Below are 17,241 nucleotides of genomic sequence, written 5' to 3'. Positions count from 1 at the left end.
AAATGATACCAACACCACTCTGTGACTTTGTCCAGGGGCTGTGTGTGGAAAACACTGCCTATTGTGTGGGCCATGAGAGGCCGTGAAGGGAGCTGCACAGACGTCCCTCCCCCAGAGATCGGGGACCACCCTCACGGACAAACATCCCCTTTGCCATTCATTCCATGTCCTCCCCAAGCGCATCCTGAAATGCCTTCCTCATTCTATAGCCGGCATACCTAATATCCTCTTCTATAACCCCAGTTCTCTCCATTCGAGGCCACAGAGGTGAACATAGTTGAGAAGTCAGAGGAGGGGGCTGAGAGATGCTTAAACACCCACAGAGTAAGGACCGGACCTTTTTCTTCCTTCCTTGTTCTCAGGCTTTTCTGCACGTAACGGGGGCATTGGCTGTTGACACATGAAATATTGAGGCAGCCTTGTCTATGCTCTGGGCACCTTATTTGGGTGAATGTACCTTTTCAAAATCAAGATGTTCTGGGGTTTTTTAAAAATAAAAAGTATGAAAATATCCCAAAACTGAAAAAAGGACTGAGGATAACCATATAAAAACAATTTAAGCTGAGAAAAATAAGCCAGTCCTGTCGAGTCCCAAAGAGAACCTTGGTTTCCATGGGACGTTAGCAAAGTGCAGAGCTCCTAGCAGTGGGTAGGATGGAATGTTTGCAGCCTTTCCAAATAAGCAAACATCCCCCAGAATCCAGCATCCGTGCCCCACATGCTGTGGTTCCAATTTGCTTCCTGTTTTCGGGCCTCCCAGAAATACATCTCACAGACTTTTTATTTTCATCTCCCCACCTTGAAAAGCACAGATTTGCAAGTGTGAGTGTCTTAACGTGGAGACGAATCCAGCAGGCATTCGAGACATTCAGGCAGGAAGAAATGCATCTCATCGGAAATTTTCCATCGCCAGCACTTTTTAAAAAATTCCCAAGATAAATGGGTTTTTACTGGTAGGACTAAGAGCTCCATTATTTTTCAAATACTTTGCTGCTTCTAAGGAGCCAAGAAAATTGGCCATGCACCTGGCCAGCCGATCCAACCTCAAAAATCTTCTGACCTCAATGAAAAGGCCCTAATTTTTCCTTGCCTTTAATAAACGTTTCTTCTCTTCTCCCCAGCAGTATTCAGCATGTGGGGTGGGCAGGCGGGGGGCCCAGTTAATGTAAACAGGCAGGAACACTTGATTCATCAGGATTCTTCCCACTGCTCCAATCCAGGGGTCTCTGCTTCAGACAGAACCCCTATGCAGAGAAGCATGTGACTTAGGACTTCCGGGGGATTCGAAGTGCAAGTACATTATGGCACAGATTTAAATGTTTACCTGTCTATGTGTATGTTAAAAAATCAATTTCTTAGAGATGGTTTGAAGGTGTCAGAAAAGCCAATTCAGGTAGAAAACATGTCCCTTGCTCTGTAGATGCCTCCATTCTGTCTTCCAGAACCTTCGAGAGAAGAGCAAGGATTTGGACTGTGGCCTGGAGACGGAATCTGCAGCGCTCTTTCCCAAGGAATGCATCGCAGCCCCTCAGGCTGGAACAGGCAGGTGCTGTGAAATCTGGCTGACAGGTCAGCTTCAAGGTGATGTGCTTGCTGAGTCTTCTCTTCTTTCAGCGGAGCTCACATCACGCCACTGGTGCCTGGCAAAAGTAAATAATGATGAGTGAGTGTATGAAGCAGGAGGTCTCTACACACCTGTAATTACTACCTGGCAAGTCCCTGCAGAATGCAGGAGTTCCCCCAGAATGCCAGTGGGGCCATTTCTGGAGAGAGGAAGTCAACATAGGTCCTCCAGGCAAGATCTAGCTGGAGGAACTAGAATTAAAATTTTATCACTGGACGGATGTTTTGTCGCTTGGCGGGAAAGTTCTGAGTCAAAGTTCCCAGTTTCCTAAGCTGTTATAAACCCGGTTGAAATGCTCACATACACCTGTGAGTGTCTCAAAACAAACAAAGCATAATCGCCTTAGAACAGCACTGTCTTATAGAAATATAGTGTGAGCTACATGTCAATTAAAATTCTCTAGAAGCCACTTTTAAAAAGAAACAGGTGAGATGAATTTTAATAATATATTTAACTTAACCAACCCGAAATAGTATCACTTCCTCATGCAATCAATATAAAAAAATTGCTAGTGAGATATTTTACGAAGTCTTCCAAATCTGGGTATATATTACATTTTCAGCACATCTCACTGTGGACGTGCTTCAGGTGCTAAGAGCCACACAAGCTGTGTGCCATGTTGGACACTGCAGCCTTTGAGGTTGACATGTACACCTTTCCACCTTCTGAGATCACCTGATGCATGATAGATTTCCCACAAACATTTCATATAGAAGAATGAACCTGTTATATGTGAAATTTTACTTGATCTGAATATACTAGTGCTCTTAATAAAATAAGAATTATTAAACTATTTCCTTTGAATAGTACCAGGCAGTTCTGAAACCCAGCCTTGGTTGATATTTTCATGTGCTGATAACAGCAACCAAAGTATCATGATTTCTGTTAATAATTGATTGCTCCTTGCAGGGGAAAAATAAATAAAACCGGAGTCTGACTGCTCCACCCCTTAGGGTCGCTTACTAACGTCTGGATAAGCGTGCGTTCTCTGGGGATTAGACACAAAAACTGCCCTCAGGGACAGCATAGCCCAGGGACAGCCAGGCAGACCAACAATGCCTAATGCTGCATTTGTGCAGGGGGTCATGTTGGCAACAATGTGAACGCTTCCTGGAGAGGAGACTCCAGCTCTGCATCCTGAACAGGGACTAGGAGTTCCTCAGGAAGGAGGGCAGGAAGGAAACATCCAGTGAGAGGAAGCAGTAGGCACAGAAGTTTGCAACCACCTGCAAAGTAGGGAGGCACAGGACCTCAGGACCCTTCTACAGCAGTCCTGTAGGCCCAGAGGGAACTGTTTCACCATGGGGCAATCTACAACAGTTGTCCGACAAAAATACTTGCAAGCCACGTGTGTGACGGATTTCAGGAGCCATTGAAGGGTCAAAAGATGGAGATACAATTAATTGTAATGACCTATTTTTATCTTAACCCACGTTGTCCAAAGCTTTATCGTGTCACTGTGAGATACCTCACGTTCTTTTTCATGAAGTCTTTGAAATGTGGTGTGTCATTGACACCAAGAAGACATGCACGGGTCTAGATGCAGTGTGTGTATATAATGAGTAATAACCTCTGCTCACGTTCCGGGGTCCAAAAGAGAGGTCAGGACAGCTTCAAGGAAGAGGGCTAGGGATGAAAGAGGAGATAAAGTCACCCACCACTTCTGAGGGGGCAGGAGACTGTGCCAGGCGCTGTAACGCAGGGGGAAACGGAGGCAGCAACTTCTCCCACGTGCTCTCAAAGGCGTCTGTGTCAATAGCATTAACTACCAAACAGAACACTGAGGAATGCTTGCTAAATGTTGCCCAGTGCCTGGACACCAGACCATAAGGCTAACCCAGAAAAGAGCAAGTGCACCTGTGTGGGAGGAGGGCAAGTCTCCTTCATCCGTCATCCCGGGTCACAGAGGCGCCTTTCCCTCCACTGCCGGGGAAATGCAGATAGATGCAGGCTGCCTAATGTGGAAATGTTTGGATCTGGAACAGAGAGGCTCGCAGGCCGGCGGGGAGGAGGCAGGGTGACGGTAACCAGCCGCACCGGAATGCCCATGGGGAGCGCTGCACCCACGGCTTGCCAAGACCCCAGCAATATCTTTCCTAATAAGTCTAGCAGTGCCTGAGGCTCCCCTCTGAAGCACAGCCTCTCCCTTCCGCCTTGGTCTTCTTTAAGGGAGAGGGCGTGCAAGCCAAACCCTGCAAGCACTTGGGCGCAGCCCTGCTCTCCCCGGGGCTCTGGGCTCGGCAACAGATCCGCTTTGTGAATGAAAGGGGCATCTCTCCAAGATGGCGCGCTCTACCCTGCGGGCACACCGTGCACACGCCACTCCTCCAGCCGGTCTTGGGGACTGCAGTCCTTCTTTCCTGGATGGGTTGGGGGTGGGGGGCTGTTGAGAACTTTCCTCCTCCTTTTCTTCTTCCTCCTCCTCCTGTCTCCCTATCCCTGGAAGAGGGCCATCCACTGAACTTCAGAAAGAGGTCACCCTCCCTGAAAAGGAGACTTGGATTGCTGCATTCAAAGCCACCCCCGTGGTCCCTCAATCCTGGCCACACTCAGTTGCTACAGCAGGGAGAGGTTTCCTAGGCTGGTGTCCTGGCCCCGCGCAAACAGAGCTCAGGATGACGCCACATGTGTGTTTGGGTCAAAGCACTTTTAACTGTGGCTCCAAGAACAGCCTGTACAGCCACTTGAGTTTCCCAGTAACAAGGAATGTACAATAGATGAGACTTTACTGGCAAAACAATTAAAAAAAAGAAGAAGAAGAAGAAGAAGAAGGGAGAAGCAGCCCAGCCTGGTCTCTTTATAGGGTCCTAGAGCAACCAGTGGTGGCTGGGTTGAAAAGCACAGCACTTAGCCATTCAGCAGTTTATGACCTCAGTTTACTAATAAGTCCTTGTAACAAGATTACCAGAGGGATTTTGCAAGCTTCTAGACCCAGGTGTGGCTGAAGGTGAGCTGCTCAGGGACAGGGGTTCTCTTGCCATTGGGAGAAGGTTAGGAAGAATAATTTTCCGGCCCCAGGACTTGTAGATGATTAACGTGTTTCTTTCGGTTAACCAGAGAGTTAATGGTTATTCAAAGCACTCTTCGATAATGGAGGGTGGAGGGGAGAAAATGAATGTGTTAACCATTAATCCAGGGAAATGCCATAAAAATTAAAATGGAAAACACTCAATCTGGGAAAGGAATTCACTGGCTGGAAGGGTCAGCCAGGCAAACCTGGTGAGGAAGGAGGAAGAGAGGGAGCCGGAGGGAGGCCTTAAAGTTCATGTGTACTCAGAGCTGGCGTTTGTTATTTTTTGTTCCTTTTCCTTGTTTCATTGCTCCGAGGAAACAGAGTAGAAATAGCAAAATCACAAACATGGGAACATTACAAATAAAGTCAGTTTTATTGGTCTTTTTGCTCCAGCCTCCCACAGCTGAGCCTGTCTGACTTGTCCCCTGTCTGACTTGTTCCCTGGCCTCTTTGGGGAGCAGGAGTGGAGCTCAGACAATCCATGCTTGGAGAAAGTCGAGTGTTTTTAGGAGGCTGGTGCTGACAGAGGCATGCAGCTCTGGCTCCCGGCCTCTTCTTGGAGTCACACTGGCGAGCACCCAGACACAGCCATCATGGTGCCTGTGACAGTCACCCTGTTGGCCCCTGGGACAGCATCCTCAATGTCTTGCAGCCAGCCCAGTGCAATAAACAGGAAGACTTTGGGGCAAAACTCCTGCTTTGCATAGGCTACTCCCAGACACCATCTGGGACACGTCCTGACGAGCTACGAGCTGGCATCGGTGGGAATCTCTGATGAAGGATGGGACTCCCTTAAGCATCACACATGTGTGGAGCATTCTCTAGTGTGAAGACCTTTTTAGAGTACAAAGGCCAGATTCTGCCCTCAAGGGGTTTACAGGCCATTAGGGAGATAAAACAATCTAGGGCAAGTGCTGGAGATGCAGCATCAGCCAACTGCTGAATACACTCAAAGAAATGAGAGCCCACCGAACTGTCTGGTAGCCTCCTAGGAAAGCTGAGTCCGAGCTGGGCAGGGAGGTTGGGTAAGGCTGTGGCCGGGAGAAAAGGAAGAGGCAAGGCAGAGAGAGAAAGGAATGGCAGAAATTTGTAAGGAAGAGACCTATTTGAAGAGGAGGAGAGAAAAGAAGTTAACATTGGAAGACAGGTTTGGGTCTGTCTGTGGGAGCCTCGATGCCCAACTGCATTTATACCCCATCAATGGCACTGTGAAAAGTTTTGAGAGGAGAGTGAAATTAACAAAGTGGGGCATGGGAGGAGGGTGGGTCATGAAGGATGAGAACAAGCAAGTCACCATGTGGTTACAACAGTGGCCCAAGGGCGCCCTCCAGGAACGTGGGGCAGGGGAGCCCAGGACAGGGGGAGGCCTCCACCTCCTCTGTGCTCTACAAAGGGAAGGGAACAAGGGGTGAAGATTCCAGCCCCTTTGGAAGTGGAGGAGGCTAGGGAAGAGCTCTTGCTACAGGGAATCCTGTTCTCACGGACCTGGAGGCCAGGGCCTTTGCTGAGAACATGGCAGGAGAGGGCAAGGGCTCACAGAGGGAAAATTCAAAAACTCCAACAACTACTGGGAAGGAAGTGGAGTGAGGGAGGGATGAAGAGCGTGAATTTGTGGGTTCAGTGGACAAGGTTATCTGGTTCTTTCTAGCATCCCAGGAGTTCAGAAAGCACAGGATAAAAGCCACTTACTTTTTCCCTCTACCCTTATGGAGGGTTGACTATGGGCCAGTGCTGGTCTAGGAACTGAGGGGAGATGAAGGACCTCAGATACATATTCTCTGTCTTCACCAAGCTTGTTGCAGAGTGAAGGTAAGAAACATAATACAATTGCAATAAAGAGAAATGGACATGGGTCCTGCCCCTTAGAATCAGAGATTGTTAGAAGTACAGACTTCTGCCAACTGATTAAATCCTACCACCACCACCACCATCATCAGAAACTTTCTTGGCACAGGGCACAAGCTTGTGTCTTTTTTTCAAGGCGAATTCTAACACACGGTGTAACATCATGAGTCAGATTGTCTTGGTTTCTATCCCAACTTTACCACTTACTGACTCTATGTGTGTGCGACTGCTCTTGCCCCAGTTTGTCCATCTAAAAAATAGGATAATAGCAATACCTACTTCATAGGATTAAATGTGATCATTCTTATAAAGTCCCAAGAAACAGCCTAACAGAGCAGGCGCGTAATAACTGTTGGCTGTTCGCTAAAGGGCATGACTAGGGTTGTGGTAGGGGAATCACACGGTGCTGTGGGAATCCAGGTGGGGGATCTAACCTGGACCAGAGGGTCGGGGAAGGCTTTCTGGAAGAGGTGACTTCCAAGCTGAGACATGCAGGAGAGTGAGGAGTGAGTCAGGTTGTGTGGGTGAAAGTGAGAGTTCAAGCAGAGAGAACAGCAGGTGCGAAGTTCCCAGATAGGAGACCCAAAACCATGGAAGGGACTGACCGTGGTTTGTCGGGGCTGGAATGCAGGGCGAGGCAGGGCTGCGGAGGGGCAGGAGATGTCCAGATCCTGGAAGTGTTTGAATTCTATCCTGAGGGCCACAGGAAGCTGCTGCAGGGCTTTAAGGAGAGATGGATCCAATCTGTGATTTGAGGCATCCCTCTTGCTACAGTTTGGAGAATCAGTTGAAGGCATAAGCCCAGAGCCAGAGGCAAGTGGGGAAGAGGCTGATATGATCCCAACAAGGGAGACAGAAGGTCTGAACTAGGAAAGGGGCTGTGGAGAGGGAGAGTGTGGGCAAACTGACAAGCACCAGGGTGGCCGATGGCAGTGGGGGGATCAGAAAGATGAGCGTGCCAAGTGTGGCTCTGGACTTGGGCTTAAGCAACCTCTCCACTGGATGGATGTTGAGAAAGGGAACATGGAAATGGAGCACATTTGGGGAGAGAAATATAAATTCAGGTTTCAGTACATTGAGGTTTTTAGTGCTTATGAGATCTCCCAGTGGAGATGTCTGTCCACTGGGCAACTGGACATCAGACTTTGGTGCTCAAGACCTATGGTGGGTTGTAGATATGTTTTTGGAAACCATGAGCATTTAGAGCTGAGGCTGAGAATTGACATAATGTTCAGTGAAGACTCTAGGAGATGTAGGAGGGGGTTCATAGGCTCGAGGAAGCAGCATTGAAATGGTGGGCCATGGGCCTGCAGTGGAGTACAGGATGGATGAAGTCAGAAAGAGTACTTGGCAAGTGGCAGAAGAGTTAGTAGTCAGAGAGGGAGACCTCTGGGCCCAATATTTTTGTAGTGAGACAGTTATGTGTGACTCTGAGCGTAGCCATAGGCATAGCCATGTGGATGACCAAAGAAGGCAACGAGGAAGGTGAGTGGTCAGCTCAGGAATGGACACCCTGAGGCTGAAGACACTGCGAATTCCCAGGAGATGCAGCAGAAAAGAATAAGCTGGTGTGGGACTCACTGGGGAAGGTGAGGTACGTCCCTGTGTCCCAAGAGGAAGAGGGCAAGAATGAAGAGTGTACAAGAAATATGAATTGCCAAGAAACTCTAGACAGTGCAGGAGCACAGCTGCAGAGGCCCCCCAGAGAGCAGCCCACCATCTTCACTCCCAGGGACTGACATGGCAAAGGTATAGATGTCTTTGCACCCACTCCCCACTGTCTGGCTCCTGCAGGGACCCTGACCAGGGAGAGCCGACTTCAGAGAAGGCAAATATGCCAAAACCCATGTTACAGAGACATTCGCGTGGTATCTCGCCTACTTGTGCAGGCAGAGAAAGACTTGGCATCTCTCCCAAGCTGTATTCTTGACTCACTTTATGAATGAGGGCCTCAGATTTTCCACCTATTAAATGGGATAATAATTCTTGACATCTACTTGCTTCACTTGAACACTATGAATATAAAAGTTTTCCCAAGTGCTTTGAGCTCACATTAAAAGACTCTACCTAAACATTAGTGCACTCACTGCTGGATTGTCTTGGACACCAATCAACTTAAATGGATAATAATAAATTCCTCTGCCTATCTTTGTTGAGAGATTAAAAGAGGGAGAATCCCACAAGACCTTGCTTCTAGAATCCTCTGCTCTATAAAGTCTCTTAGGAAGTCTCTTAGGAAAGGAGTCTGAGGATGCACTCAGATGCAAGAGGTGTCTAGAACTGTTTCTAGAGCCTGAGCCATCTGGATTAAAGCATACAGCACAAGAGAATGAGGATGGAGTTGGGTAATACTTTGGGACCGTGGGCAGATATAGAGTAGATTCCAGGTTCATTTACTCATTCACGTGTTCATTTATTCCGTACAATTTCACAGAGCTTTTTTCATGGGCTCCCTGCGAAGCTTCTAACCACCAACCCCAGCATCTGGTTGCCTCTGTCTGGCCGCAGAACCAGCTCTCCCTGGCTGGACCTGTCTTCGGAGTCAGGTTGCTTGCCTTGCAGCCCCGCACCCACTCACATTCTCCTCACTCTCTAGGTGCATGGGGTAAGATGGCTGACTGGCAGAAGGAAGTTGTTCTCTGGGGTGTGTGTGACCCAAAGACCAACGGAGGGAGGAAGAACAGATGCTCCAAATGGCCACTGCACTTCTGCAGTGTCTGAAGGTGAGATTTCCGTGGGGGCGAGGTGTACAGTCATCTGGTCCAGCTGAAGTTTCCCACCTCCCTAAGGAGTTTGTAAGTTTCTCAGGCATAAGGATCTGAAATCTCTTAACCCGCAGGACTGTTCACACAGTAGGAATGTGTTGAGTGCAACTGGATAAATGATTTAGTCCATAAATTTGAGGACTGGATCATTCCCTTTAAGCTCCTGCTGGGTTAGGCAGATGCCGGAGAGGCTTCCCTGGCTCTTCCATAATATGTTGGCTTGCAGTTCCTTATTTTAACTAGAATTAAAAAGTACAGATCAGAACAGCAACAAAGATGCTGCCCTTGAAGGCTCAGTCCCGTTAAATTAACCCCAAGCAGTGTCTCGTTTAAATGGGCTGCCACTTGCCAGGGTTTATAAAACCAAGTTTAGAAAGAACCAGAACAGAAATTCCCCTCAGGTCCTGAATTTCTTCCATTCCCGCACAGGGGTTTAAAGAGGCCCAAGGCTGACAGAGCTTTCGAAGCCTTTCCTGCTCCCTGGGACTCACCTGAGCCTAGTCACGTTTCTGTTGGCGTAAGGAAGAAGATTTTGCAACCACATCCACCCAATGATAGAATGGGAGTCCTCTCCACATAGTGAGGGTGGACCCTGTGCTTGCTGCAAGGGCTGTGCCACTGTCCACGTGGGATGCTGTAAAAGGGACTCCTACCTGGGTGAACGGTGACACCAGCAGACCTCTAGGGTCTTTTCCAACTCGAGGTTTCTTTAATCCTATGGTTTCAAGGCCGGGTGAGGTGGCTTACACTTGAGGCCAGCCTGGTCAACATGGTGAAACCCTGTCTCTACTAAAAACACAAAAATTAGCTGAACGTGGTGGCTTGCACTTGTAGTCCCAGCTACTCGGGAGTATGAGGCAGGAGAATCGCTTGAACCTGTGGGGAAGAGGTTGCAGTGAGCCTAGATCGCGCCACTGCACTCCAGCCTGGACTACAGAGAAAGATTGCATCTCAAAAACAAAAACAAAATCCTACGGTTTCAGGTAATGGGACTCTGGAAAGAATGATGGCAGGACATAAGCTCTGAATCTACAAGAGAGAATGATGGCTTGAGAAGCAGAATTGATTTGATGTTGGGGGCCATCCTCGCTAACAGGTTCCCCCATGAGCTAGCTAATCCAATTCACGAGACAGAAGCTGGTCATTTGGATAGCTGGGAAAAAAAAGCATCAACCATGACCCAGTTTCAGTGACAGTGCACAGTAATGGCCTCAATTAGGCGGAAATTGCTGGCGCTCCTGTTCTGCTTCTCTGCGCTCATCCTCCTGAGCACTTTGCACCTAGATGGCGATGTGCGGTTGGTACACAATGTGTGTGAAAGGCGCTGGCATAAAAGTGGTTTTATGGCTGTAGCTTGGGTTTGTAAGCAGAGCAAACAGGAAAAAAACTCAGGAATAAAAGGGGCAATAAAATAATTACATAACGCTTTGAACTCACACTAAATACCACCTTTATTTCAAGGCTCTCAATGTGTTTCACAGGCAAGTTTAGAACTGTAGTTGAATCCCCTTTTATCACAGGAGAAACTGAGTCACTGTGCAGCAAGGGCTGGAGGGCATACAGAGTTAGTTATAAGGGAGGGCTCTGGGAGACATCCCCACTAGAAGCCCTTCAGGGGGCGGGCCAGTGGGAGAGCACCCCTGACCACACCTTTGTTCTGCGTTTATATGTGCAGATTCTTATCCCTATGTATAAATTCTACCCACACATCCCGAGCCATGTCTGAGCTCCTTGACTGTGGCATTAACAATAGGAATAACAACACTTACCAGTTTTGACGCCTACCGTACATCAGGCACTGCCTCCCCTACACCTCATTACCATCTGTGAAGTTGGTGTTATTATCCTCATTGTGTAAATGGAGACAATAAGAGGTGCAATGCTCTGGCCAGGTGACACCCCACACCCTCCAACCCCAAACACACACACACACACCGGAGGTGGCCTCAGAGCACACACTTTCCTTACCAGAGACTCCTGCTTCCAAGATTAAAGAACCAGGTTAACATTTTTCCAAAGAAGCCAGAAACTTCCATTTATCCCTCCAGTCTTCATTTCAGAATATGGAGAAGACCAGGACAGATTCTGACAGGCTTCCCTTAGAGTTGAGGAAAACAGTTTGGGAGACAAACAGCTAAAAAAACAAAACCATGAGGTGAGCTGGACAGGCATACTAAGATCTAACTGTAAAAAGCTCCACAAAAGTTATAAGACATTATTAAATAATGGAGAGAATTCCAGAACTCCAAAAATATTACTATAGGGTGTTCAAATGAGGAAGAATAATTTTTTTCTTTTCTTTTTTTTTTTTTTTTTTGTTGTTGTTGTTGTTGAGATGAAGTTTCACTCTGTCACCCAGGCTGGAATGCAGTGGTGCGATCTCAGCTCACTGCAAGCTCCGCCTCCCGGGTTCACACCATTCTTCTGCCTCAGCCTCCCCAGTAGCTGGGACCACAGGCAACCGCCACCACGCCCGGCTAATTTTTTTGTATTTTTAGTGGAGACAGGGTTTCACTGTGTTAACCAGGATGGTCTCGATCTCCTGACCTCCTGATCCACCCACCAAAGAATTTTAAAGTATTTATTGTTCGTGGATTCTGTGTGTGTGCGTGGCTGTCTGTGTGTGTGTGTGTGACTGTGTGTTTACTATTCAAAATTTGAAAACCGTCCCATTGAATGTATTTTAATTGTGTAATATGGGAACAACTCAAGAGTGACAAGATTACATGTCACTGACACAAGCACTACCCACTGTGGATTCTGCGGGACTCAGTCACTCCTTCTAGGGCATGGCCACAGACCCTCCTGGCTCCAAGGGAACTCTGGCTAGCTGTTCATCAAACCCTCTTCCCTTTCCTCCTGGACAAGCGGGGCTCTATTTCCCAGACTCTTTGCAGTTGAGCGTAGCCATGTGACTGGGTTCTGGCCAATTCTCCCTCTTCCAATGATCTGTAAAACTTCCTGGGCCAATCACGGTGGCTCACACCTGTAATCCCAGCACTTTGGGAAGCCGAGGCGGGTGGATGACCTGAGGTCAGGAGTTCAAGACCAGCCTGGTCAACATGGTGATACCCCGTCTCTACTAAAATTACAAAATTATCCTGGCATGGTGGCGCATGCCTGTAATCCCAGCTACTTGGGAGGCTGTGGCAGGAAAACTGCTTGACTCTGGGAGGCGGAGATTGCAGTGAGCCGAGATCTCGCCACTCCAGCCTGGGTGACAAGAGTGAAACTCCGTCAAAAAAAAAAAAGCTTCCTGGGCAATTCTCCACTGTCTCTCACTACCATCTGTCTCCTGGAGGCCAACACCTGGGGGATCTAGAAAACACACATTAAGGATGACAACAGACTTCATCTGCCTGGAACCTGAGGGGCTGGATGGAACAGGACCCCTTCCCCATTCCCTGCTGCTGATTAAATGTGACTGATTTGACGTTGAGAGACATCCTAACTAATAGGTCCAACATGTGCAAGCTAATCCAATTCATGAGGTCGACCCTGATCATTTGATTGCTTAAAAAAAAAAAAAAAAAAAAAAACCACACACACAGAGAACAGTTTCAATGACAGTTATAACATGTTATAAAATGTTATAAGAGCCAGCATTCCCTTCACTAATAGAGTAATTTAGAGATAAGAATCCGCCCTTTCCAGGAAGGTGAAAAGTTTGATGATCTTCTCCCCCTGATAACACAGTAGAAAGAAGCCAGAGGTGCAGAGATATTCTGTCATTTTCTTTGTTGAAGTGGTGGCCTGCGATAAAACTCAGCTTCTTCAGTGCCCTTCCTGGAGGCTCTAGGCTGAGGATGACAAATTGGTTTTGTCTTGAAGCTACCTGCAAATGATTGCTAGTCACTGCCTGCACTGAGGATTCTGAGGCCAAGTCGAGGCTTAGCAGGAAAGAATACTGTGACCTACATGACTTCTCAGCCAAACGCACAGAACGGGAATGGCCACATATGCCCTCATGTCAGCCAGTGTTCCCAGGGGCTTGTCCACGGGCAGAGTCCTTCAGAACCCCTTGGGATGCTTGCAATAATTCCATCTCAAAGCCCTCACCCTCACCTCTCAAGGTCTACTCAATTAAAATCTTTGGGCACGGACCCTGGAAATCTGCAGTTGTCTCATCTTTTTGTGGAATTTTGATGCACAGTCAGCTTTGGAAATCACCCAGGAGCCTGTAGGCTCCTGCACAGGCGCTGCAGCAAGGTGACAGCAAAGGTGGGCTGCCTTCACCACCGAGAGCGGGTAAATTAGGGATAATAATAACACCTTCCTCATAAGGACGGTGGAAAGATTAAAGGAGATTTTACATAATAAGCACTCAACAAATATTAGCTTTTATTATGTTTTCTTCTTCTAAGAGTCTATAAGAGGCCTTTTGCCCAAGGCCATGGGCACAGGTAAAAACACCATTTTCTAAGATTTCCAGATGACCTGGACAGCACCATCGCGTGCCCAGGCAGTGTGGATATAGCAATATCCAGGGCTCGGACGCGGGCATGGTCTTTGCTCCCTGCTCACAGCTGTAAGCAGCTCCACCTCAGCTTCACATCCACGCTGGCTAAGAGCCCTGGACAAAGAGAATCTGTTGAGAGGAGCTCAGAGGAAGACAGGAGCTGAGTACACAGAGACGCTGACTTGGTCATGACCATCATGGTTACAGTGCCAGGCAGTGCTGCTGTTCACGGTGACACTGGCACAGGTGGTCTCAATGTGATGTGATGGTGGCGTGCCAACCAATATTGTTGATGTGGGTTCAGGGCTGCAGGAGAACAATGAGCTAGACCTTCCTCTAACCTCACATCCTAAACTTTACTGCCTTTCTCTCTTACGGCATTTTCACCATCTCTGCTTTATCAGTGGTCACATCCTAGCTCTGAGCGCTCATCTCTCAATAATATGATGAGAGAGGAAGGAAAAGGAAAACCTCTCTCATTTTCCAACTCATACCCATAAAGACACAAATAAACAAAACTCCTGACTCTTGTGAATGTCACCAAGAAAAAAATTAGTTGGAAGACTAGCCAGTAACTTACAAATCAATCCAGAAGTTTCTGGAAATGAGCAGGAAGCAAAGCACACCAGGGGTTGGCAGCTTGCACTGTAGCCGAGGTCTTGCACTGTCCAACCTGATGATGAGGTGCTTCCCTGAGACCCTGGCCATTCTGCCAGCCCCATGGCACCACTGCTAGCAGATACGGGATGCTGGGACCTCCACAGCCCACCTTCAGCTCAAGTCTCCAATGTCCCTGGGCTGATTCTCCTCACTCACTGCTCACTCAGAGTCCCAGGCAGGGGTCCAGCTGGCCAAGCTTTGGTCCTGTGTCCACACCCCACTGCCAGGGGTCTAGGAGAGCTAGTAGCCAGCCTTTCCTGTTTCCCTGGTGGATGGCAGAGTCCCAGTATAAGAAGTGGGTTCAAATGCAAGGCAGCCAAAAACCAGGAAATATTTAGTTCACTCACTTAATCCTGGCTATTTTCAGCTGATTAACAAACAGAAAAGCAGAAAACCCCAAATTTGACTGCCCTATCTGCTTATCCTTCTGTGAGCCCTTCTAAGCAGGCTTTGGAGAAGAGCCCCACATGCAGCTGTGGGGTTTAATTAAATTCTGTTCAGGAGGAAAAGATAGAGGTGGTTGTCAGGCATGTGGCTCAGTTGACTATTCAGAGTTGGAGTCTTTGCTTTTGGGCAGTGAGGTCTCAGGAGCTAGGGGACTTCGGCCAGTCCCAGTGAACTGACTGAAGAGTCGCTAGTGGAAGGAAGAGGCACCATGGGGCCCCAGGAAGATCAGGAGCCCAGACGTGCCTAGTTCCAGCACATAATGTGGAGTCGTTCACCAGCCAAGGAGCCGGGAAGTCTGAGCTCCAGCCCAGCCCTGCCTTTGCTTCTGGCATAACTTTGAGCAGATCTTTCAACTTTTGTGACTCAGTTTACTCACTTGCCAAATGGAGATAATCATATGGCACTCAAAAGACTTTTGTAAGACTCTAATGAGTGTTTATAAAGCACTTTGGAGAGGTTTATAGTTATTTGAGCTGGGAAAGGAATCACAAATTATTCAGGAGTAAACAGTATTTAGAATCTGAATTTTTCAGCCACCAACAGGTTTTCCTAGATGTTCACAAGACTGTCATAACAGGACACCCTGGAGTTCCATCCACGCTGGTTGGTTTCATTCAGAGCAGCTCTCCTCCCTGAAAAGCGTATCACAGGCTTGGGGAGGGTCATGCAACCACAGACGGCACATTTTACAGCTCATGAGACAAGAAAATGACTGGATTTAGAAATGGAAGTCACATGCTCGAGATTTTCATTTTCTTTTCTCTTTTTTTTCCTTTCTTCATTTTAATTTTACTTTTAGAAACCGGGGATAGCATCAGAGCAAGTCTCCATAGACTTGCTTTGAAAGCCAGATAGCCTGGCGTGGTTGCATGCACATATAATCTCAGCTACTCTGGAGACTGACGTGGGAGGATCACTCGAGCCAGGAGGTCAAGGCTGCAATGAGCTAAGACGGCGCCACTGCTCTGCAGCCTCGGCAACAGCAGGAAGATCCTGTCTCAAATAAATGAATAAATGAATGAGTAATAAATAAATGCCAGATAAACCTGATTTCTCCCCAACTATAACACCTCTTCCCAAACTGGATGTCTGCTACCTACCTCCATGAGAATTTGTACTGCATGTGATAGTAACAGATACCCATTCACAAAGAAACACATTTCATTCCCATAGGAGTATGGAATTTTAAAACATAGAGTACTTGTGTGTTAGGAGAAAAATAATAAAATCTGCTGAGTCTCCATGTAGAGTGTTATCCTACATGCTTCCACTTGCCTTTTCTCCCCCTTGTTTGCACAATAACACTGTGAGGGTCACTAGATGTTCCCATCTCCAGTTTGCAGAGGGGACACTAAACCTAACAGCAGGAAGCTGCCCGATGGCAAAGGCATGGACACGGTCAGTGTGCAGCAGAGCGCACGTGCATGCCTGGGCATACCCTCTTCTGCTTCCGTGTTGTTGCTGCTGCTACACCATCAGCAGCTGTACCTAGTTACCAAACATGCGAGTGCTGTACAAGTATCCCAAACTCTGCCGTAATCCCTTGCCCAGCCACCAGGACCCTGAGCCACCAAGCACAATGAAATAAGCAGGATGTGGAGGGCAAGAGAGAAAGCAGGAGTTCGAGGCGAAAGTTGGTGCTCTCTGGTTGTTCTTGGTTGGCCAGAGGAAAGGGAGGGGCAGCAGGAAAAGAGGGGCTCCCTGAACTTTTAATTTTGGTAGAAGAGGCCAACTCAGTTCTTGTTTTACCCTCTGTCTCGAAGATCAGCCTGATCCTGCAGAACCATTTGCTATTGGGTTCCCCAGTGAACACCAGCCAGGAAACCAGAGCGTCTGAGTTTCCTCCTAAATCATTTCCATGAAGAAGTGTGGCCTTCCCACTCCCGATCCACACCCAGAAGAACGAATAGGAAAAAGGGACCCATTTTCTCAGCAGATAGCCTCCCTGCCGTCAAATCATTTTCACGTTTATGATTCCATCTCAGCCTGAAAGAGCAGGAAGTCTTTGAAAAGAGAGAGGGGACATCATCGGAAGGAACCAGGTTCAGAGAGTTTCCCACAAACCACTCAACCTGGCCCTCAACACCCACCCCAAGATGGCAACAAATCTCCATGCCTGCCATAGGTTGGCCATTCAAACTCATTCAACAAACGTGTCCTTGGAATCCCTACCATAGGCTAGCTGGGAGGTTTATAGAAGGATATGAAGGAATCGTCCCTGGCCTCCGGCAGGTTATAATCTACAGAGGTAACAGAAAAATGGTATTGATTCCAGAAAACTGCGTTCAAGGAGATGAATAAAGGACAACGGAAGAAAGTCAACTCTTCACTGATCAAACAACCGCAGGTTTTCAGCTCCAAGTGCTGGCTCTTCCATCTCTGCCTGGGATGTCTTTCTGCTCCAGGTCACTTTGTTTTAAGTCTTCCA

General features: G+C 47.8%; 1 long non-coding RNA gene across 2 annotated transcripts; it reads left to right on the top strand.

The window, feature by feature from the left end:
* The first annotated feature begins 4,505 nt into the window (after nt 1-4,505).
* Nucleotides 4,506-16,037, top strand: LOC144340229 (uncharacterized). 2 transcript variants are annotated; one of them, XR_013416036.1, is made up of 3 exons: nt 4,506-4,571; nt 9,079-9,205; nt 15,613-16,037. It is a non-coding gene; the product is annotated as an uncharacterized LOC144340229 (long non-coding RNA). The 2 variants fall into 2 exon arrangements; XR_013416035.1 differs by lacking the exon at nt 4,506-4,571 and adding an exon at nt 8,737-8,827.
* The last annotated feature ends 1,204 nt before the right edge of the window (nt 16,038-17,241 follow it).

This window comes from Macaca mulatta, chromosome 1, assembly GCF_049350105.2.
Source record: "Macaca mulatta isolate MMU2019108-1 chromosome 1, T2T-MMU8v2.0, whole genome shotgun sequence".
NCBI lineage: Eukaryota > Metazoa > Chordata > Mammalia > Primates > Cercopithecidae > Macaca > Macaca mulatta.
Note: the sequence above shows the minus strand (reverse complement) of the source record. Positions and strands in the feature narration are given on the sequence as shown.